The sequence below is a fragment of the Elephantulus edwardii genome, unplaced genomic scaffold (assembly GCF_000299155.1).
Source record: "Elephantulus edwardii isolate Elephantulus edwardi_28Jun2011 unplaced genomic scaffold, EleEdw1.0 scaffold00061, whole genome shotgun sequence".
NCBI classification, from domain to species: domain Eukaryota; kingdom Metazoa; phylum Chordata; class Mammalia; order Macroscelidea; family Macroscelididae; genus Elephantulus; species Elephantulus edwardii.
In genome coordinates this window covers 5464226-5489891 of record NW_006399811.1, presented here as the reverse complement: position 1 = coordinate 5489891, position 25666 = coordinate 5464226, and the positions used below count along the sequence as shown (strand labels likewise).

Sequence of the window (25666 nt, the reverse complement as noted above, 5' to 3'; positions counted from 1 at the left end):
ATAGATAGATAGATAGATAGATAGATAGATAGATAGATAGATAGATGAAGAAGAGAGACTATTGAATTAGGCATACTTTCCTGAGACATGGGAAGAAGTAGTGAACACATAATTATGACAAATTTGTTACTAAGATGACTCCCAAGCATGAAAAAAGCCTGTGTTGAGTAAGGCTGAAATGTCAGAATTTCCTTGGCAGATTCTAAAATGGAAGAAATTATTAGAAGAAATAAAGAAGTAGGTTTGTTGACTTGAATGTACTATGTAAAGTCAAAACCTTTACTAGATTACTATATTCTACAGATGAGTCAGAGGGTATGTGATTGACCAAGACCATAAGGAAACCAGCAGCATGAAAAGTTCAATGATAGCTCTCATTTATAGAACAAGGACAATGGTAGGGAAGACCATTACAGAACAAAGCTTGGTAAAAGCAATGGCACGATGGGAAGCCCCAGACAATAGAGGTCAGGTGGCAGTGATTAACAGGCATAAGTCAGGTGAATAAAAAGCAGTAGACTGGAGTGGCAGGGACTGACTAATATCTGGTACACAGAGGGTAATGGATTGTTAACAGATCACGGAACCCCTAAAGGTAAAATAGATGAGCATCTAACAAATGTACTATTCAACTTATACCACCATGAGAAATCAAGGGTGGATCATCAGGAGACTAAGTGTAGGCCTTTTCATTATCTGTAAAAAAATACAAAAGTCATGATTTATTGCACAGTTACTGGCATTGAGCCTATTTTTGGATGCTGAGTCCATTGATTGAACAGAAAGCAAGTTTTCTGGGATGAAAGCCTCTGATAGACCAGGGCAGAGGTACACAGTAGTGGAGCCTCAGTCTTTTCCAAAAGGGATGTATAAAAAAATATACTCAGAGACACTAGGTAAAAGAAGATTATCCAGGCATCTCAAGGATAGTTGGAGTTGACATTGATTCTTGTAGACATAAAATGTCTTTGGGCTTCTTTGTTGAGATACAGATATATGAGGCCAGAGTAATAAATGTGCCATGAAAAAGTTCTAGTTCTTTGTCAGGGTTGTAGTTGATCACTGGCTGAGATTTCTATATTGCATCCTTGTTCCATGGGGTAAGAGTTATCTTAGAGAAGGCAAGGTGTAAATATCAGAAACATTCAAGCCCCCGAACAAGCTAATAAATTTTAGAAGCATTTACTCCAAATGTGAGTGAAAAGGCAGGAGTTAGTGTTACTATTAATTACCCAAAGGAATCAGAAGTAATGGTCCCTATCATATCTCCATTTAAGTCACTAATCTGGTCCCTGTAAAAAGACCTAGATTAATCCTATCAAGGATTCAACCAAGTATAGCCACAATTACAGTTGTCATAACACGTGAGTTGTTTTTTGCTTAAATAGATTGATGTGGCTTCCTGTTCCTGGAATTCAGGGATTGATTTGATGAATGTGTTGTTTCCTATGCCTATTTGAGAGAAAGTATCAGAAATGGTATATATTCAAATGGACTATGCAACAATGTATAATTGCATTTCCCCCAAAATATTCTGTTAATTCTTCCATCCTCTGTTATAATATAGTCCAATGGGATTTTGGACCATCTGGACACCCCAGAGAAAATCAGATTGACACAATACATCAAAGACGTTTTGTTAATCAGGCCAAGTGAACAAAGAAAATGGCTAGCATGCTGGAGGCTGTGGTAAGGCACCAGAAGGTAGAAATCAAACTACAAAACTTGAGCAAGAATCTAAACTATCAGTGAAAATTGTGTGATTTCAGTGATTAGAGAAATTCTGGGACATACCCTTCAAATTAAATACAAATTATTTATCTTCTTATCAAAAAGAAAGAAGTAAAAGGATCTTAGACTATTTCAGGCTCTGGAAACAGCATATTCACACCTGGGAATATTACATGAGCTCATTTATCAAGTAATATTTGAATAAGGCTCAGAACAGGAAGTGTTCTTCAGGGTCATCCCACCGCATTGTGGACCTGGAGGCAAGCTCTGGGAGAAATCCCTCTGTGATGAGCAGTGTTAGGTTTTTTATGAGCAGGCCATGGATTTGACAGCATCCGCCAAGATCCAATTCCATATATTAATATAATTATGCAAAGAGTTCTCAACATCTCTCATCCCATGAGTATGACTCCAGACGAGCTGCCTTTGCATAAGGAATCAAAACATTGAGAATCTTTTCTCTAACTGGCTTTGGTCAGTTAAAGTATAAAAGGAGAGATAGCCGTCTAAACAGTTTTACCTACTGTGAGTAAGTGTTGAGTTCTGGCGATACTCTTTTGATTATATTCTAGCTCTAGTTTGACCACTGTTTGTACTTACTCACTGCCATGGAGACTGTTTTGACTCATAATAACACTGTAGGACACAGTGGTTTCCAAGTCTGGAAATGTTTATAGGAGCAAACTGTCTCATCTCTCTCCTGTGGAGTGTCAGGTAGGTTTGGGCTATCCAGTTAGGGAGCTCTGGTGGCCTAGTAATAAGTAGCTGTGCTACAACCCCAAAGGCAGGCAATTCAATACACCAGCTGCTCCGCTGGAGAAAAAGGAGCAATCTCCTCCAAGTGTGCAATTAACTGCCTCCGAAAACTTCCCAGAGGGTCAGCTAAGGTCCGGTTCTGACTCGATGGAACATAACACGTCGCAATACATCATCCAGTTATCAGTCAACTTGTTTAACCATTATACCACCCTGGTTTCTTCTGTTCATTGGAAACCACTAGATAATTGTTAGATAATTTTAATGTGATATCTTTAGTGAGCTGGACAATGACTCATGATGACAGAAGAAGAATCAATGCCTTCAAATTGTGGTGCTAGAGAAGAGTCTTGAACATACCGTGGACCACCAAGAAAACAAATAGGTCTGTCTTGGAGAGGATGAACCCAAGTTTCTCCTTGGAGGCGAGGGTTTTGAAGCATCTCACATATTTTGGGCACATGGCAAGGAGGAACCAGTCCTTGGAGAAGTACCTTATGCTTTAAAGGGAGGAGGGGACAGTGCAGGAGAGGAAGACCTCGGATGAGATGAATTATTACAGTAACTGGGACAATGGGAGTTGTGTATCGGAATCAGTGAGATTGGCTCAGAACAGGGCAGGGTTTAGAGCTGTTGTATAAAGGGTTGCTATGAATCGCAGATGACTTGGTGCCACATAACAACAACAACAACATTTTTAGTTTTAAATTGAATTATCAGTTTTCTATCTTTCTCTCAGGGCGCTGAAAAGAATGGAATTTTAAATAAAAAGAAGTAAAGAACAGCTTGAGAGAAATTACATGATTTGCTTGTCGAGGACACATCTGGATGTGTTGCTAAGGGGGAAGCAGAATCAATCAGATAAGCCTTGGAGGTAGGAGTGGAGGGAACTTGCCAAAGGGAGTGTGAGGAAACAAAGCCTCACAATTCCCCAATTGTGTGCCCTCTACCACACAGTGTCCAAGAGAACTCCAAGGGCAGATAACTTCACTTACTTACTCTTTCATTGATTCTAAATCCATTTAGTCAGCTTTCATTTTTTATTCCAGATGCTGGGACAATTAAATTGAATGCAACCATAAAGCAAAGGCAGAGGCAGGCTAATAGATCACCCATCTCGGTGTAGTGTGGCAAAGCTGTGAAGGAAGCAGGCAGTGCCACTGGAGAAGCACAGAAAAGAAATATCATGTCACATTAGGGGTTCAGAAAGGTATCTTGGAAGACGTGATGCTTGAGCTGTATTTAGAAGGATGAAAGAGTCTTAGATGATGTGGGGGTGGAGAAAGACTTTTCCTGGAAGAAGGCACAACGTGTGCAAAGCCTTGGAAGCATAAAACGGCCAGTTGTAGAGGCAGGAAGAACGTAGAAATAGGGGAGGTTGCAGTCAAAACATCCGAACATAATGCTGAAAGTGATGTGGCACCTAAAGAAGAGTGGCAGCGATACGATTGGCAAAGCATTTTTTTTTTAAAAAGGTGGAATTGGTAGTAAGGAGAAAAACCTGGAGGCAAGAAGATGAGTTAGGAGGCAGGCAACAGCCATGAGGGCCTGAACTAAGGCACTGGCCTGCCTGCAAGGAAGAAGAAAAGAATGTGGAGCTTACTGAATCTGCAAAGTTTGAAAATCTGAGACTGAATATGCGGAGTGTGAGTACAACAAGTTAGGATGCCTCTCTGGAGCTGCAACACACAGACAATTTGAGTTTGGTAAACTGCTATCTGCATAAAGCTCCCTTTCCCTTATTGGAAGTGTGGCATCTGCTGATGGCCTAATTCCAGTGAGGTTCTGACTAAGGGTTTAGCACTCTCTCCAGCCCCACTCCAATAAATAGAAGACCAATTCTATCATTAGTCATGCTTAGACTATTAGCCACTATTTATAAGAATGCAAGTTCATTTAAAACAGACTTTCACAGAAAGGAGGTCTTTTCATGGCATCTGGATCCCTCGTCCTGCCTCACCCACAGATCAATGGGTGTGGCTAAGAGCAGGGTCATGCTATGTGCTCCCCTCCACACACACACAATCCCTCTGTCAGGAGTGACAGAGGACTATTTTGGGCTGGGGATTTCTTCTTCGCACTGTGACTGTCACTTCTTCAGTCTGTGATGAATACATCCTAAAGAGCTTAAAGGCTGTGCAACTGGAGCTGAGGCATCTATTTTGGCGGAGAATTGCTGACACTTAAGAACTCGTTTTTTAATAGGAGAGTATTAAAGAGAAAGTGTGCTGCTTACTTTTGCATGACAACATTTCTCTGCCTTTAAATGATGAGGAATTCCATGCTATCCATTGAAATTCGTAAATTATGACCTTTGACTGACTACAAAAATAGCCAAATTCCTCTCCTAGTATCCACATTTCTGTAGTGTGATTTCTTTATTTCCCCTTGGAGAGGAAGATTTCTGCTTCTTTTCAGGGCATTTAAAAAAAAATAAAAAGGGGGGGGGAGATTTAAAATGAAGGAAGGAAGGGACGATTTGAGGGAAGTGATGTGATTAACTTTGAACAATATTCAAGGAGAGCAAGTCTGAGACACAGAACATGTCCCGTAAGCTTGAGGGATCCTAGTGGTATGTTGTTGTTGTTGTCATTGCTAGGTGTCATTGAGTCAAGTACGACGCATAATGTCTTTATGGACAACAGATCTGAACCCTGACCTATCCTGTGCCATCGTCATACTTCCTGACCCACTAGAACCCACTGCAACTATGCCAGTTGTCTTGGATGAAGGCCTTCCTCTTTTTCTACCCTCCACCTTTCCAAGCACGACTTCCCTCTCCAAGGAATCACCTCTCCTAGCAAAATGCCCAAAGCATGTGAGGCAAAGCTTTATCATCTGAGGAGCACTCTGGCTGCACTTTCTCCAAGACATATTTGTTTTCTCTTTTGATAATCCATGTGATGGTCAGTACCTTTCTCCAATACCACACCTCAAAGGCATCAATTCTTCTTCCATCATCCTTATTCATTGTGCAGTTCTTAGATGCCTAGAAAGAGATTTGAAATATCTTAATCAGATGCACCTTACTGTGCAAACTGACATCATTTCTCCCTAATAATTCTGCAGGTCTCTGACGGCAGAATTTCCCAGTGCAATATATCTCCTGATTTCCTGACTGCTGGTACCAAGGGTGTTGATTGTTGTGGATCCAAGAAAGATGAAATTGTTGACAACTTCAGTGTTTCTTCATCTCTCATGATGTTGCCTATTGGTCCAGTGGTAAGAATTTTTGTTTTCTTTTTTTAATACTTTTATACTAGTTTGTTTGCAAATGAATACATTGTTTTCCAGACCAGATTTTTACAATTTCCCCTCAACCCCATAAATCAAATTGTATAACCTCATGATTAATCCCCTTCTCCCCTCACACATTCTCATCCCTGTGCTCCCACCCTGCACCCAACTTGGATCTTCATACTCATTCTACAATAATAGTTTCATACAATATTTGTCCTTGTGGGACTGAGTTAGTTCACTCAGCACAATGCTCTCCAGTCTCTCCCAAGTTGCAAGCCTTATTGAAAGGTATATTCTTTGATCTTCTGAAGTAAATGTTTCAAATCCTCCTCACTTTCAGCAAGCAAAGTTGTGTCATCTGCATAATGCAGGATATTGATGAGTCTTTCTCCTATATTGATGCCACATTCTTCTTTATGGGGTCTAGCTTTTTGAATTATTTGCTTAGCATACAGATTGAGTAGGTATGCAGAGAGCTACATCCCGACACACTCGTTTCTTAATTTTAAACGGTGTAGTGTTCTCTAACAGATCTTGGCTGAAAGCAGAGAGTACCAGAGGAATGTCTATCTGTGTTTCATTGACTATGCAAAGGCATTTGACTGTGTGGATCACAACAAACTGTGGCAGACTCTGAGAAGAATGGGAATCCAGGAACACTTGATTGTGCTTATGCAAATCCTATATACTTGGACCAGGAGGCAGTTGTCAGAACAGAGCAAGGAAACACTGCATGGTTCAAAATTAGGAAGGGTGTGAATCAAAGATGTGTCATATCTCCATATCTTTTCAAACTATACGCCAGACAGATTATCTGGGAGGCTGGGCTTTATGAGGAGAAGTGTAGCATCAGTACTAGAGGTAGATTCATCAACAATCTACGTTATGCAGATGACATAATCCTGCTTGCTGAAACTGAGCAGGACCTGAAGCGCTCGCTACAGAAGGTCAAGGACTATAGCCTTGAATGTGGATTGAAGCTCAACATCAAGAAAACAAAGTTTCTCATCACTGGACCATTTGGCAGCATCATGATAGATGGTGAAGAGATTCAGATTATTGACAACTTCAGGTTGCTTGGTTCTACAATCAACACTCTTGTTACCAACAGCCAGGAAATTAGAAGATCTGTTGCATTGGGAAAGTCTGCTATCGGTGATTCCTCCAAAGTACTGAAGAGCAACGATATCAATCTGGAGACTAAGGTGCACCTGATGCAGGCCATTGTGTTTGCAATTACTTGCTATGCATCAGAGAGCTGGACAATATCAAGGGATTATAGGAGATTTGATATCTTTAAACTGTGGTGCTGAAGAGTATTAAATATAGCATGGACTGCTAAGAGAACAAACAGATTCATTCTGGAGAGGGTGAAACCAGGCTGCTCCTTGGAGGCAAGGATTCTGAAGCTCTGTCTGACATACTTGGGAAAGGTTGCAAGGTTCGATCCATCCTTTGAGAAGGATGTCATGCTTGGGAAGATAGAGAGACAGCACAGGAGAGGAAGACCCTCAATGAGATGGATTGATTCAGTGACTGAGGTAATGGGGATAGGTGTGTCAGAGATACTGAGATTGGCAAGGGATAGAGCAAGGTTTAGGGGTGTTGTACATAGGGTTGCTATGAGTCACAGGTGACTCGACAGCCTATACCACCACCAACAGGTGTTCTCTTGATCTGTTTGCTCAGTAACCTCTTGGTTTCACATTAGTATAATTAAGTACAAGAGAAGTGGTAGGTAGTTGCTGGTAAAAAGAAATAAATCTCATTTAATTCTCTAAGAAAATGGTCTAATGACGTAGTGTGTAGGGAGTTGTGCTGCTAACCCAAGGGCTATACCTTCTCGTGGTTCAAGTCCACCAACAGTTCTGCAAGAGATAGCCTTGGTAACCCAATGGAGGGGCAACTATGAACCAGTTCTGATTCAATGGCAATGTGTGTGAAAGAAATGTCTCTAATAGTTAACACATTTCCAAAAAGAGGCCAGAGCATGTGACATTACTTATTTATCCATTCTATCAAAAACCATTTAGTCTTAGCTGGAGGGAGGGGTGAGTAAAGGATATGGGAAAGATACGGTGTGAAAAACAATATATACAAGCTTTTTAAGTAATCCAGTATAAAGTGAAAATTTTACTTAAAAAGAGAACCAAACAAAATCTATTTAGCCTGTTTAAGATCACTAGCTACCAGAGAGGTGTGAATCAAAACAACAATGATATAATTATTTTACCCCAGCAACAATAGCAAAGCTCAACAGGGTAACAAATGACAAATGCTAACAATGCAGTGAGATGAGAATGTTCATATATTGCTGGTGGTAATGTAAATGTATGCAACCACTGTAGAAAGCAGATTGTTTCCTTAAAAAGTTGAAAACACTAGTACTTTTTGTCCTGGGTAATCCATTATTAGTAATACATGCTATGATATGAGCAGATATGTATACACTCATGCTCATTACAGCATTATTCACAAGAGCAAAGAGCTGGAAACAACTCAAGTGTCCATCAATGAATAAGTGGATAGAGAAACAAAGGTGTAAGCACATATTGGAGTACTATGCAGCATTAAAAAATAATGAAGAACTTGTGAAACACTACACAATGTGGATGAATCTAGAAGATAGTTATGCTGTGTGAAATAAGTCACAAAAAAGACAAATACTGTAGAAGACCATTGCTAGAAAAGACTACAGAAAATTTTACATACAGAGAAAATCAATCTATTGTGGCTACTACAAAAACAAAAAAAGAGGAGAGTAGAAAAGCTAATTGATAGACAGTGAACACTTACTGGGATGGGCCAGAGAAAAGGCAATGTTGACCAAATGGATGATCACACATTGTATGTATAGTAATTGATGGAACAGAACGTGAATGAATGATAGGTTGGAAAATAAGAAAAAAAATATCAAAATGCAATATGCTTTGTAAACTTTACCTCAAATCATAATTTGAAAATAAAGAAATAAACACCACCACCAACAAAAACTCTAGCTTTTACTTCATGCCCTCTAGATACTAAAATATAAAAAATACAGCCGTATAGAGTACAGTGGAAATAGGCTAATAAGCCACCTATTTAGTATAATGTATGAATTCTAGTCAAGATTAACTGAGCCCACTCCAGCCTAGGTTATGAGAACGACTAAACAGAAAGAATTTGTCAATGCTCAACCTCCATGATGTTAATGAGGATTGGAACTGGTTATGTTAAGAGGAAAGGTACATACAGAATTCGATTATATTTGAAGTAAATATCTTTCGATATATAAAAAAGATTAAACAAATGATTATAGATCAGAGCTACCAAAAAAAACCCAACACAACAAAAGTAAACAAACAAACAAAAAAAAACAAACTTGGAGTGGAATGTAGCCTTAGACCAGGGATCCCTGTACTATGAAGAGCTTGATGCAAAGACACATGATATCTCCAAGAAATGCAAGGCCTACAGACATGTAACAGAGATGAGGACCTTTCTCCATTAGCTAACTTAGATAGTACTAAGTGCTACTGAACTGTGTGCTTTAAAATGTTTACTTTTGAGATAATGCAAATGTAACTGTAAAAAAATTAATAAATCCATTTTTAGCAAAGCTAACTAAAAACTCACTCTTTTATTTCCCTCTCATTGCTGTCAAACTGAAACTTATTCATAACTGACACTCCAATGAGTTTTCAAGACTTTTAAATTGTGTGAGGAAAGAATGCCCATTTTTCTCTCTCAAGACCACTTATGGATTCAAACCACAAAAGAAGGTCAGCTTTTGTTTATCAGTGGGACTCACTGTGGACTTTGTTGTTGTTACCATTGTTGTTGTTAGGTGCTATTGAGTTGAGTATAATTCATAGCAACCTTGTAAAAAATGGATCTGAACCTTATCTGTGTAATCCTCATTGTTTCTGGCCTACTAGGGCCCATTGCAACAGTCACTGTGTCAATTCATCTGGTTATGGGTCTTCCTCGATGCTCCACCTATCCAAGCATGATATCCTTCTCCAAGGATATCTCCTCTCTAACAACATGTCCAAAGTATATGAGATGAAACTTTCACCATTTTTTGCAGTCCATGGGATGTTCACTGCTCTTCTAAAACACTATAACTCTTCAATTTTTCTTCTTATTCTGTTATCTTTATTTGTTGCCTAGCTCTCAGATGGCAAAAGAAGTGATTGAAAAGACCATGACTTGAATCAAGCTGACATTGTTACTCCTCAGTAATTTGTAAATGTCCCTTACTGCACACTTTTCTAATGCAATACCATCTCTTGATCTCCTAACTGATGAATTCAATCTAAATTGTGATTATTTGAGTCTTTATTTCCTCCCAAGGGTTCTAGGCCTCCCTGAAAATAGGAGATACCAAAATTTCAAGGGAAAAACGTTCCATATTAGAGTACGATTTCATGAAAACATATGGAAATGCATGGATCATGGGTGTTTTGAGATATAGAATACAACTTGTATTATTTGATTTTGCTAGGGCATGCAAGGAAGGCTAGACCCAAATAACCTTAAGCCTTTAGACTTCCACAAATGTAATTATTCCTTTAATTTTTTTCTGGCCCAGGTAGTAACTGATTTCATGATTTTTAAATTTCCTTCTTACTAAAAAATGTTTAACTCATAAAAACCCCTACACTAAGCTTACTTATTACAAGGAAATATTATCTTTTTAACTTCTTCTGAGCAATTTAAAAATCTTACATACTTTACCACAATAAGTCTTGTGGTGAGCCTTGTGACAAAGTAAAACTTTTGAAAGTCCTCCTTGGGAATAATATAGTATAGAAGTGGAAAATCTCAACAAATTGTATTTTCCCTTTGGACCAAATACTCTGTATAGAGTGCAACGTGCATTACTTCACTCAATCATTTTATCAGCTCCATGAGGTAGAAATTATTCTCACTAATGACTCTCCTTATGAGGTAGCTGGGGCTCAGTGATATCAGTAATGCTCAACTTAGCAAGAGGCAGCATCTAATCACCTCTTTAAACTACTAGGTTCACTTGACACTGAATTCATAATGTGTTATATTCTCTACTGTTGCTTTGGGCAAACCATCTCTTTGCCCTGAATTTTTTTTTTCCAACTGTAACTTGGATGTAAAAGTATCCAGTGTGGCAATTGATAACTAGAAAGCTCCATTTTATATTCATTTACTAATCTCTCTAGAGACTAAGGTGCGCCTGATACAGGCCATGGTCTTTACAATCACTTGTTATTCATCAGAGAGTTGGACAATGACTAGGGAGGATAGAAGGAAAATTGATGCCTTTGATCTGGGGTGCTGGAGAAGAGTATTGAATGTACTATGGACTGCCAAGAAAACAAACAAATTCATCCTGGAGAGGGTTTAACCAGGCTGCTCCTTGGAGGCAAGGATTCTGGGGCTTCATCTAACATACTGTGGACATGTAAGGAGGGACAGGTCCTTGGAGAGGGACATCATTCTTGGGAGGGTGGAGGGACAGCACAGGAGGGGAAGACCCTCTATGAGGTGGATTGATTCGGTGACTGGGGTAATCGGGATGGGTGTGTCAGAGGCAGTGATAGAGGAACAGGATAGAGCAGGGTTTAGGGCTGTTGTACATAGGGTCGCTATGAGTCACAAATGACTCGACAGCACATAACAACAACAATATATATGAGCTCTGGTGGCTTCAATCCTAAGAAGTTATGATGCCAACCGAAAAGCATGTGGTTCGAATCCACCAGCTGCTCCTTTATGGGAAAGCAGTGAGCAATTGACTACCTCGAAAAGTTGCTGGTGGGTTAGCTATGAGTTGGTTCTGACTAAAAAGTGCACAACAACAACAACAACAACAATGATACATATGGAAACCCTGTGCAGTAGAAATGGCTAAAAAGTTCAATTTTTAACCAAAAGGTAGAGATTTGAGTTCACTATGAGATGAATGATAAGAAATACCTGGAATTATACTTTCAAAAAACACCTATTCTTTTTTTTTTTTTTAAATCACCTATTGAAAACTCTATTGAGCTCAGTTCTACTCTGACACACATAAGAATCCATAAGTTGGAGTCAATCTGAAGGTGACTGATAAAAATAGATATGACAGCTCCCTAAGAAAGTATAACTACCTTATGCATTGTAGAGTTGCACACAATAAGTTGTTTTTACCTAAGATTACAAAGTCAGTGATAGCTGAAATGCTAATAGATTATATAATAGAATTTTGTGTCATCAATATAGTATTTCTTGCAAAGAACTTTATAAAAAATAAAAATAGTATTTATACAGATGGACCTTACCTGATGAACTATGCAAGAATTAATTCAGCTACATCTGTGGAAAGGGGAAGCAAAGACGCTTAATATCATGAGTCAGGGTAAAGCCAGTGGTCAAATTTGGAAAACACAATCAACAACTCATCTGCAATTTCAAAATGAAACTGAAGAAAACTAAAACTAGTCCACTAGGAACAAAATATAAGGTTAAGTATATTTCACCTAAAATTAGAAACAATCTAATTTTTATTTGATGCACTAAACATTAATGACTAAATTAGATGAGTTGTTGAATGCTATTAAGGACATTATTTTAAACAAGAATTAAAAGTTGTTGAAAATACACACAGGATAGAAACAAAAGACCAATCTCAGAAGAAAACCTGAAACTTTCTCTAGAATGTAGAGAAGCTAAAGAAAAAGGAGTAAGAGAGCTAAACAGTAGTCTTCAAAGGGCAACTGAAGAAGAAAAATTAAAATATGAAAATGAAATCTGCAAAGATCTGGAATTAGAAGAATAGAAGTGAAGAACACACTGAGGATTTCTCTGAAGGAACTGAAGACAAAGTTTTGGCCTCAAATTGCAAGACTGATGGATTTGTGTGAAAATTACTGAATGGGGCAAGTAGCATCGAAAAGAAGATGGAAGAATTATTGTACCAAAAAGAAATGGTCCATCCTTAACAACTTCAAAAGGATGATTTTAATCAATAATCAGAACTAATGAAGGAAGACATCAAATCTGCGGTGAAAGGATGGTGGAAAATTAAATCTCTAGGAATTGACAGAATACCAGTTGAAGCGTTTAAATAAACAGAGTGATCCTTGGACATGAGTCTTCATCTATTCCAGGAAATTGGAAAACAGTTTTCTGGTAATTTAACTTGAAGAGCTCCATATTTGTACCATTTTTTTTAAAAAAAAGGTGATTCGACATTATGCAGAAATTATCAGAAAATATTACTAAAATCTTGCTAATTTTTTTTTCAGGGTTGTTTTTTTCTTTTTCATGAAAGTTTACAGACTTCAGATTTCCATTCAATCATTGTTGCACACTTTCCTCCCTACCCACCCCTCCCCCCAGTTTGCTTTTCTCTTTGAAAAGTAAAAAAAAAAACAATCTTTCATGTTATACAATTACATGTACACCCCCCCCCCAGTCCACTCCACTATGCAGCTTTCATTCTGGACTCTTGTCATGATAATAATACCTAATCCTATAGTCCTCTTAAATAATTCTCTCCCTCATCTGTTTCAATGCAGTGTACATTACTTATTCCCTTTTAGTTTCCACCCAACTCCGATATCAGTCCCACTGTACAACAGTGGCATGATGCAGTATTTGTCCTTTTGTGACTGAGGTATTTCACTCAGTATAACATCTTCCAGGGTCACCCATTTTGTATATTTCATGAATTTCTTGTTTTTCTTTTTTTTTAAATTTTTTTTCCATTTTATTATTTTGTGTGTGCGTACAGTCAAATCAGATCTGACTGGTACAGGAAGAGACTGCCCCTTCTTCTCCAGCAGAGCATCTGGTGGATTCAAACCATGTACCTCCGGGATTGCAGTGCAGCCTCTTGCCACCAGGCCACCAGAGCTGCCCGAATTCCTTGTTTTGCAATGCAGTGTATTATTTCATTGTGTGACTATTCCACAGCTTCTCTATCCATTCGTTTGTTGATGGGCACATTTCAGCTTCTAGCCACTAGACCACCAGAGCTCCCACCAGCTAAACCCAGAAGGACCTAACTGTGTGTCTTTTTCATGTGGTTCTTGGTTGCATGGGTGCCTCAGGCTTCATGAGCTCTGCAATGCCAAACTGAATGGCCTCCACGGCCACCTCTCTGAGCCCAAGGAACAAAGAATGACTCTTCTAGTCATTTGTTTTCTGGAGTCATAAGTGTTCACCAAGCTCTACCACTTCGAGCTGTGTGATCTCAGGCTCTTTACCTCTCTGGGCCGTTTCTTCACCTGGAAAAAGGGTCGACCTCACTCTCCTCTCTTTAGAGATGCTTGAAAAGGAGAGAAGCGATGTCTGCCGAGGCTGCACTGGCCTTTAGAGAGCACGCACGCAATAAGCAGGAACCAATGCTAAGAAGGACATGGTGCTTGGTGAAGCAGAGAGTCAGCGGGAAAGAGGAAGACCCTCAAGGAGATGCTGCTCCCCAAACTGGCACGTGGCTCTCCTTGTCAGTGGTGGATAAGGACCCAGTGAGCAAGGTCAAAGGTGGTCTGTGGGATCTATTGACACCTTCCAGACTGGCCACCCGGGCCCACCGGAGCTCCTAGCTGGAGAGTTACCTGCTGCACCTGGAAGAGATGGGCGTGTCGGAAGAGATGCAGGGGCGCTGGCGCTGCAGCTCTGGGCCACACAGGGCAATACGGGTCCCGCCACCTTCTGGCTCCTGCTCTTCCTGCTCAAGCATCCGGAGGCCACGGCCGGCCGCTGTCCATCGGGAGCTTGAGCAAGTCCTCCAGAGCATGGAACAGCCCCTCTAACAGATGACCACCCTCCCCCAGAAGGTTTTAGACAACATGCCTGTGCTCGACAGCGTGCTGAGTGAAAGCCTCCGGCTCACAGCTGCGCCCTTCATCACAGGAGAGGTCTTGGTGGACCTGACCAGGCCCTTGGCTGATGGGCGGGAATTCTCCCTGCGACGGGGTGACCGCCTCCTCCTCTTCCCCTTCTTGAGTCCCCAGAAGGACCCAGAAATCTACGTAGACCCAGAGGAATTTTAATTTGACTGATTCCTGAACCCTGATGGATCAGAAAAGAAAGATTTTTACAAAGATAGGAAATGGCTGGAGAATTACAACATGCCGTGAGGCGCTGGGTACACTCATTGCCTTGGGAAGATTTATGCCATCAACAGCATCAAACAATTTGTGTTCCTAGTGCTGACACATTTCGACCTGGAGTCGACCAAGCCGGATGTGGAGATCCCTGCGTTTGGCCTCAGCAGATATGGCTTTGGGCTCATGCAGCCGGAACACGATGTACCCATCCTGTACTAGGTTCGGCCATGAGTCCTCCCCACAGACACCTCCACCCAGCCCGCTCTCACCGACCTAATGCCCTGTGACCCCGCTCTGTGGGGCTGCAGGACTCCAAACACCCCTCAATACTGGCTTTGCCTCAGTACTTGGCCTGCTTTTTTTTTTTTTTCCTGGAAAATTGTGTCTAAGAGAGGAAGTCAGTAAAAGCTTGGGATTGTCTGCTGCTCAGTTTCATTCCCAAGATAAGTCCCTTTCTGCTCCCCTAGTAGGCCTCATGCTTCACTCCCCCCACCCCTTGCTGTGTGCCATAGAGTCAGATCCCACTGGCACAGGAGGAGACTGCCCCTCCTTCTCCAGTGGAGCATCATCTGCTGGATTCAAACTGTGTGCCTTCAGTATTGCAGCGCAGCTTCTTGACACTAGGCAACCAGAGCTCCCTGCATTTTATGATGACTACCAAGGTTATTCAGTGACTGGGGTAATTATTATTCAGTAACAGTTGTATTAGCAACAATATTGGCACAAGGTAAAACAGGTTTAAGGCTATTGTACATAGGGTTTCTATGAGTCGCAAGCAGCACATAGCAACAACAACAAACCAAGGCTAAATGTCACCTTGAAGACTAAGGCGCACCTCATTCAAGCCATGGTCTTCTCAGTCACCTGCTACCCATCTGAGAGCTGGACCTGTATATGGGATGACAGAAGAAGAACTGATTCATTGTACTGTGGTGATGAAGAGTGCTGGACATCCCATGGACAGCCAAAAGAACACTCAGATAAGTCTTAGGAAGAGGGCAGTGAGGGTTCTCCTTGGAGGCAAACACAATGAAGCTCCTTTTCTCATATTTTGGACATGTTGATAGGAGAGGCTATTCCTTGGAAACGGACCTCGTGCTTGGAAAGATGGAAGGTCAATGATAGAGAGGACCTTAAACGAGAAGAATTGACACAGTGACTGCAGCAATGGTTACAAGTGTGGCAGAGATAGTGAGAACAGCACAGGATAGGACAGAGTTCAGATCTGGTATTCAGAGGGTCGCTATAGGGTGTACTTGACGAGATGGCACCTAATAACAGCAGCTTCTTTGTTCCATAGGCTGCTGGCCGTTGGAATTGACTCAGTGGCAGTGATTCTTTTAGTCATACTGTTGTTGTTGTTGTGTGGCATCAAGTTGCCTCTGACACCTCACGATACTTTGCACAGCTGACCGGAGCTGCCTGGCCCCACACCGCCTTCACAATCACCTGGTGGGGTGTGGAGCCTGTTGTTGTTGTCACCCCATCTCCTTGAGGGTTAATATTTTTAAATGGCTAAAACATTGAAAATAAGCCGCCAAAAATTAAACTGGAATTTGAAGAGGTCAGTGCAAACTGGGATTGATCTTAGAAAGCCTAGTTAATGGTATAAACAGACTGCCAAATACAGCCAGAAATGCACAATGTGAAGAGGATAAAATTGATGAATAGGACCCTTTAAAGAGTAAATCCCTGTGTACATCAAAAACTTTTTCCAGCAGGGTGAAAGGAAAACCTACTGACTAGGAACAAACATTTGGAAATACCATCTCAGACAAGGGTTTCATAAAGAGGTTTATAGTATAATCCTGAGTCTCTACAAGAGAAAGACTAATAACCCAATTACAAAATGGGCAAAAGACATGGAAAGAATGTTCACAGAGAAAGATATTCAAATGCCCAACAGACACATGAATAAATGTTCCAAAATCATTGGCAATAAGTGAGATGCAAATCAAAATCACAATGAGATATCACCTCATTCCAGTAGCAGTGCAAAAGTTTAACAGGACATCCAGCAAGAAATGTTGGAGAGGATGTGACAAGATAGGCAGTCTTATACATTGTTTGTGGGATTGTACAATGGTACAATCACTCTGGAAGGCAGTTTGGTGTCTCCTCAAAAAGCTGAACATAGAAATTCCATATGACCCAGTTATTCTATTGCTTGGAATATACCCAGAGAAAATGAGAACAGAGGCTCAAACGGAGACTGGTACACCCATGTTCATAGCAGCATTGTTCACAAGAACATGGAAACAGCCCAGATGTCCAACCATAAACAAATGAATTGAGAACATGTGGCACACTCACACAATGGAATACTATGCAGCACGCAGGAACAATGATTTTGTAAATTACTACCTAACTTGGGAGGGACTGGAGAACATTATGTCAAGTGAACTAGCTCAGTCCCACAAGGACAGATACTGCATAAAACCATTATTGTAAAATGATTATGAGGATCCAAGGTGGGGGAGGGTGGAAGCAGAGGGGTGATGATAGGCAGGGAGGGTGAGTGTTAATCATAGGGCCATACAATTTGATGTGTGTGTGGGGGGGAGTGAAGGAAATGGGAAAGACCTTGTGTGAAAAACAATGTATTCAAACTTTGTAAATAAATCAGTATAAAATTAATAAAAAGAGGTCAGTGCATACACAAGGTGGATAATTGCTAATGTCAGATAGATCTTAGCTGAAATATTATAAAAATATTTACTTGTGTTTTTTGACTACTCAAGACCATAGTAAATTACAGATAACTTTGCAAAGACTGTGAATTCCAGAACATTTAACTGCATTTGTACAGAACATAATCATAGATCAAAAAGAAACCATTCAAGAAAATCAAGGGGATACTGCATCATTTAAAATCATCAAAGGTGTGCATCAAGGTTATATATTTTCTGCATACTTACTTAATATGCATGCTGAACAAGTAATTCAAGAAGCTGGACTATAGGAAGATAATGTACCATCAAGATTGGAGAAAGACTCATTAATAACCTATAATATGCAGATTTTAGAAGCAGGAATGACATCCACTTCCTAAACAACATACCTCTGGAAACTTTATGAACTTTGATAAATGTTGATAGTTGTAGAGGGGCTTTAGGACTTTTGTTCATAGGGTCACTGTGAATCATGCTCGACAGGAAGGCAATCAACAACAACAAGAAGGACAAGATGCAGATTATACAACTTTTTTTTGCAGCAAACAAAGAACACTTGAAGCACTTTTGATAAAGTACAAAGAATACAGCTTTCAGAAAGATTTGCACCTCAACATTAAACAAAATTCTTTTGACTGTACCAATAAACAACATTATGATAAATGGAAAAAACATTAAAATTATCAAGAATTTTATTTTACTTCAGTAATCAATACTCATGGAAGTAATAGGAAATCAAACAATACATTGCAATGGGCACGTCTGCTGCCAAGGACATTGCTAAAATCTAAAGAACAAAGATGTCAACTTAAAGACTAGGGTGTATTTCACACAAGTGTCTCATAAAAAAAGTTTATAAAATATTACAGAGCTTCGACAAGGAAAACTGATAGCCCAATAACAAAATGGGTAAATGACATTGAAAGACTTTTCACAGAGGAAGGACATTTGGATGGCCAATAGACACATGAAGAAATGCTCAAAATTATTGGCAGTAAGAAAGATGCAAGTCAAAACCACAATAAGATATCATCTCATCCCAAAAGCAGTAGCAGAATTTAACAGGACAGCAAGTAATCAATGTTGGAGAGGATGTGGAGAGATAGGAAAGCTCTTAACCCCGTTGGTGGGATTGTAAAAAGGTACAACATTCTGGAAGGCAGTTAGCCATTTCATCAAAAATCTGAACATAGAAATTCCATATGACCCAGCTATTCCACTGCTAGGAATGTACTCAGAGGAAATCAGAGCTGAGACAAAAACAGACATTTGTACACCAATGTATATTGCAGCATTATTCACAGTTGCCCAAATGCCCAACCACAAATAGATGGATTGAGAAATTGTGGAACATTCACATGATGGAATACTATGCAGCACTTGGAGTGACAATTTGGACAATTACCACATGATTTGAGAGAGACTGGAGAGCATTACACTGAGTGAACTAACTCAGTCTCATAAGGACAAATACTAGTTAAAACCATTATTGTAGAAATAGATAACTAGTAAAATGTGTATAAGGATCCAAAAGGGGGGGAGCAAAAGGGGTAAGGATGAGTAGAGGGAAAAATCACAAGCTCACACAATTTAGTGGGTGGAGGGATGGGTAAAGGAAATAGAAAAGATCTGGTAGGGATCTGGAAAGACAGATTTGTTGCAGACCGAGGGTTCCAAAAAATAGAATAACTTTATAATTATTAATAAAGATACAAACAGCCAGGAATGAGATAGAGCACAAAGCGTAAAACAGGGGTCACCAGTTCTTGACTAAAGACCTCAAGCCAAGCTTCTCTGTCTTTTTATTCAAAACTGACAGGAAGTTACAAAAAAATGGAATGCAAATGAAGCCAATCTATTTAAAACCTTGATGCCTCAGGGTGAATTCCAGCCCAGGAAGTAACACTCCCTCTGTAGGGGGCCCCTTGCTGTTTCCTGTTTTGCAGGGAACTAACAGCTCACCTTCTAGGATCTGCCACAAGAGAAATCCTAACTTATATATTTGTAATTTCTTCAATTCCTGAACAAGGGTTTTCATACAATATTTGGTATCAAGTTTGGCTTCCCATACAGAGTAATCGTGGGCATGGTGCAAAGGTGATTAATTTTATAAAACATAATGAATGGGAATGATTGTATGAATCACAATGTATACAAACTTTGTAAACAAACCAGTATATAATAAAAATTAAAAAAACAAAACAAACTAGGATGTGCATGACACAGGTCACGATATTTTCGGTTGCTTCATATATAAGAATTACACAATAAACAAGGGAGCTTGAAGATGCCTTTAAATTGTGGTATTGCCAAATAATATTTAATATACCACAGCACTTAACAACACACACTACTTATAGAATAAAAAAAAATCTATCTTGGAAGAAGTGCAAAATACTTCTTAGATGGAAGAATGATCTTGTCTCATATACTTTGGCATGTTATCAGAAAGGCATGTCCCTGAAAAACGATATCATGCTTGTAAAGATGAAGTGTCAGTGAAAAGAAAAAGAACCCCAGGGGGATGGATTGACACAATTATTGCAGCAACAGACTTGAGCACTGCAGAGATTGTGTGGCTGGTACAGGGTTTCATTCTGTTGGTTATGAGAACACTATGAGATAGTGGTGACAACACTTAACAACAACAACCACTTTTTCTGCATTAAACTTAAAGGATGTTAAGTATAGGCATGGCGTCTTCTACAGCTCTTGGAACTAATCTGATCTCTAGCTACCTTTGACTCTAGCAAAAGACAAACTCCTTTTCTTAAGTTTAGATACACTGAGTAAACTACCGTTATTCTTTGGGAGGTGAAAAAACTGATTATAACAAGTGGTAGTGGAGGTAAAAATGCCTGTAAAGATAAATGATGTTTACTGAATGGGGAGGTTTTGGCAATTCACAAACACAGCCAGTGCATACAACTAAACTGGCCATTCTTTATGTGTTTTCTGAAGAATATGCATCTTCCCACGCACACTGGAAGATATTGGTGTCTACAAAGACTGGAATGTTTTCTGTCTGGACTGGTATTTGTCCCTTGTGAGACTTTAAGTAGTTCCTACCACACAGATACACGGAGACATATGGCCACAGACCTATGAACACATCCCAGAAGATACATTTAAGCAGTATTCAGTTAATGTTTTTAATATTTAGCAAGCGTGAAAGAAAGGAAGGAAAGTCATATATAATATGAGCTAAAATGAATCTTCACATCCTTAACAAGGAAGAAGGGGAAAATGTATAAAACCTTGACATCAGACTTGAGGCCAGCAATGAGGGCTTCCCCACTGGACTCATAAATTCAATGTAACAAGACAGAGATTACCAGCCATAAAACATCTCATTCTCACACGGTGTCATTTCCATAAATATGGTATATAAAGAATACAATGATAAGTGCTAGCTTGGGTCATTGGGGAAAAGACAAATGTTCATAATGGAGCTTTTGTTACCAAAGGATTTAGAAGCTTTCACAAAAGGATGCTATGAGAAAGATATGAAGAGACAAATCCATGCACATATCCATATATACATGCATATATAGATATACATAACTTTTTTATTCACATTTCCCAATCAGTAAGAATTTATGTTGCTCAGTGACATCCCTAAGGAAGACAAAGAACTCATTCTTGAGTTCACAGAGACATTAATCTTTCTTATCTTCTTATGTGTGCCCTGAAAGATGTCACTGACATGCTTTTACCAGGCCATCCCTGGCTACTACTGCTAAAGCATGGTGGACTTATTGGATGGTTTGAACCCAGATCATCAAGCCATTTGTTGGTTAATTACTGCCTTTGTAGTTGGGAGAGCGTCTTTCATCACTTCTACATTCATGACCAGAAGGGACAGGGGAACCACTCTACACTAAAGGCAAGTGAATCTTTTAACTTTATTATCTCCTAATGTTTTGAGCTTCTTGCCATCCCAAACAGTTTCAAATACTTCAGTCTTACTTTTGATCATGTTCAAAACTTTGGACAGCTCCTTATTCTCTCTAGATTATAGACAGCTCAGTTAAAAGGCCATCTGCTAAGCCCCCATGAATGCAGCTGCAGAATTCCATAGATTATGTAGATTAAGGGACTTCTTCCTCTGGCAAAAAACATCTTTCCTTATCCTCTGCCCTAAAGAGCTCTGCTTGCCTACTTATCTATTGAGTTGTGTCTCCTCCACCTCTAAAAAAGAAAAAAAATAGAAATAGATAACTAGTAAAACATGTATGAGAATCTAAGGGCAGGATGGAGCAGAGAGTTGGGGATGGGTGGCAGGGTAACCACGGGATTACAGGGTTTGATGGGTGGAGGGAGGGTGGGTTGGGTAGATGAAGGGTGTCTGGTGTGAGGCATCCAGTGTCAGGGGCCATGTATACCAACTCTGTAGGTAAACCATTGTGAAATTAAAAATAAAATGGACAGGAAAAAAAATATGACAGCAATAAAAGCCATACCAGCCAAAAATCACCAAAAATGATAGAATACAAAAATTTACTGTACGTAATAGAATTTTAGAAATTAATGTAAATCATCCTGAATTCTAGATAATTAAACATGAGAGAGAGAGAGAGATCTATTTCTATCTCTATCTATATAAATATAAAACCTTGTCTGAGCCATGATTCTCAGTGGCTCGGCAGTAACTTAATGATATAATGATGTGATTGTACTCACATCCAAGGATTATTCCTTGGAGAAAGACATGATACTGGGAAGGGTGAAGTGTTGGTGAAGGAGAAAAAGACCCTTGACCTGATGTGATGACTGCCCCAATGGGCTCTTCTTGTGTATCAGGAAGTGTGAGGGTGGCACAGAATAGAACAGGGTACAGATCTTTTGTCATAGGGTCACTATGAGTTGTACTCAACTCAGTGGCATCTAACAAAAGCAACAACAACGTGATTCCACTCATGGTCTACTGTGACCAATCCTGATCTGTTGTATAGTGGAATATCCTTAATCAGATCACACTTCTTATATGATGTAAGAGGATTAGGGCATGATGCAATATCCTTAATCAGATTACAGAGTTTGGCCTGTGTCACTTTTTATGTCACACAAAATGAAAGGTAAGAGAATTGAGAGGAGATGAAGGACCTATTACCACCAAAAAAAGAACCAGGAGTAAAGTTTATGCTTTAGAACCAGAATCCCTATACTAGGAATGACTTAGAAGTAAAGACATAGAAAGTCTTCCCCTTAATCTAGCATTTGGAATTTGGGCTTCATGTCTCCTAAATTGTGAGAGAATACTTTTCTATTCCTCCCCACCCCCGCTTGTAGTATCTCTGTTGGTATGGAATTCAGGTGTTGAGTATTCTGAAGCAGCCTGATCCTACAGAGATTTGATTTCTTTCTTTCTTTTTTTTTTTTTTTTTTTCTGGTAAGAATTGGGTGCAATGTTTACTGGCCATTACCTGTGAGTTTGTATTTGACCTCCTATTTAAAAACAAACAAAACAACAAAAACAACAACAAAAAAAACACCAAAACAACCCACCAATACTATAGTAATACTGGATAACTAATAATGAGTCTTGTTAGGTGCCTTGAGTTGAGTGCGACTCATAGTGACCCATGATCAACCCACTGATCTGAACACTGTCCTAGGCAGTGTCATCTTCACAAATCTCTGACACTCAAGCTCCTTGTAGCAATCACTGTGCCAACCCACCTGACCAGGGGCCTTCCTCTCCTTTACTGACCCTCCACCTTTCAAGCATGATATTTCTGTCCAAGGAATAACCTCTCCAAGAAACATGCCTAAAGTATAGTTGATCATTTTTGCCCCCACGGAGCACTTTAGTTGCACTTTCTCCAAGACATATATGTTTGTTCATTTGGCAGTCCTTGGGCTCTTCAGCACCATTCTCTAATGCCATAGCCCAAATCTATCCATTCTTCTTGGTGGTGTAACATGTAACTTGTCAGGTTGGTAGCCAAAGAGCAAGTTATTTAAACTCACCAGGTGCCTCAAAGAAGAAAGACAATCTTTCCCCATAAAGAGTAATGATTTAGAGCCTCAGAAAACTATTGGATTGTCTTGGTGAGTTATAATTGACTTGATGGAGTGATGGAGGTAGGTTTAGGTTTTTTGTTATTGCTGTTTAGATAACCAAGGCACTTTACTCTTTAACTCTAGAGTGAAAACAGATGCACTCACCATCACAGCACTTGTCTAAAGTCGAGTTTCCATATCCTCTGGCTGTTATTGTCACCCACTGTCAAGTCAGACCCTCAGTCATGATGATCTCATGTTCCACAGAACCATGTGTTGCCTGGATCCATACCATCTCCATAAGTGTTGAGGATAATAAAATTGTGTGTAATATTGGGATTTACGTTAGCTGATTTTCAGAAGTAGATCACCAGACCTTTGCTCCTGGTCCTTAGCCTTAAAGCTCCACTAAAACCACCTTAACGAGATAGCAGTATAGAAACCTCCACTGAGGACAGAGAATGGATATCTATGAGTACATTTACTGGGAATCAAACCTGTATCTCCCAAACGTGAGGTCAGAATTCTATCAGTGAACCACCACTGACTTCCAATATTAGCTTGTTTTTACCTTAAAGCTTAGAGACAACATCATGCTTAGTCAGAGTGAGAGAAAAGACTAGAGAGATCCCAGGTCAGGTTACCTTGAAACTTTCCTTGTGACCTATGTGATTATTGCTCTTTCTGGGTCATATTCACAGGGAGATCTAGAAAATGGGTAGTGGAGCACTTCAAGGTTCTACTAATCAGATCCTGTCTGGACCGACTAGCTGTTGCAACCTCATGGGAATGAGGATAATGTAGTTCTGATTCTAATAAATTATTTCAACTCAGAAAACTGTGAAGTTGAAAAAAAGAACAGTAAGTGCTTCTATGACTAGATTTAATAGATCTGAGCTTCCTTTGATGAAAAGAATATATTGAAGCTGATCAGGTTTTATGTTTTATTGCTTCCTTTGTAAAGAGTGGTGGTGACTATGAGATGCAGTCACCTGGAATTAAACTTTGGTTTCCTGCATGGAGTGGAAGGATTCTACCACTGTTTCCCAGAACTCTGATAATAATTCCAGAGAGATTCTAATATCAAGTGTAGTAAGGGTTATAATTAAACTTGTGTGCCCATGGAACTTGCCAACATCTGAAAATTCCTGATCACTTATACCTATGCTCTGCCACAAACTGCTGTTGTGACACAGACATAAGACTAATTAGGTAGTTCAGCATGTAGAGAATTTTAAGAGGCCTAGAGATACACACATTAATATTTTCATGCATCCATGCAACATAAATATATATTAAGCACTATGCAAGGGCTGTGACACATTGTTGTTGTTGTTGTTATGTGTCATCGAGTCGTTTGCGACATAAGCACATCTATTAAAAGATTATTTACAATCAAAAAAATACATAAATAACCTAAGTATCCACCAGTGGAAGAATAAAGAAACTATAGTATAATTCATGCAATTAAGTATTATGCAATACTGAAGAATGATATAACTTCTTTCCATCAAGTCAGAACCAGTTCACAGCTGTTCCTCCACCGAGTTTCCAAGGCTGTAAATCTAACAGGAAGAGATTACCTATCTTTTCCCCTTGAAGATACTAGTGGATTCCACCTGCCAGAGCAGTGTGATCTTTGGGTTAACAGAACAACTCCCTACAGATTACACAACCAGAGCTCCCCAAAGAATGATAAAGAATTTATGAAACAGCATATAACATGGATGAAGCTAGAGGATATTCTACTATGTGGAATACATCAGTCACAAAAAGACAAATATGTATAAGGATACTAGCATAAATGTTAAAGTGTATGCACAGAATCATTTAGGAATAGGATAGATGATAGATAGATAGATAGATAGATAGATAGATAGATAGATAGATAGATAGATAGAAATAAAACAATAAACAGATAGCAGACACTTATTAAGTGAGTTAAGGGAAAGACAATAGAGAATAAAGGTATGGATGATTGGACATTGTGAGTATTGCAAGTAATATAAAGCAGAATGTGTTTGAGTTACTAAAGGAAAAACATATATTTTAGAAATTTTAAAAGCATTTAAATGAAAACAAAAAATTTCAAAATTAAAGATGACTTATTTTTTTTTTTGGCTCTTTGGTTCAAGTATTCAGCTTTTAACCAAAAGCTTGACAGTTTGAACCCAATAACGATTCTGTGGGAGAAAGATAAGG

At 39.4% G+C, this 25666-nt stretch overlaps 1 pseudogene; it reads left to right on the top strand.

The window, feature by feature from the left end:
- Positions 1–15017, top strand: part of LOC102869319 — a 71770-nt pseudogene extending 56753 nt beyond the window's left edge.
- Positions 15018–25666: the final 10649 nt, after the last annotated feature.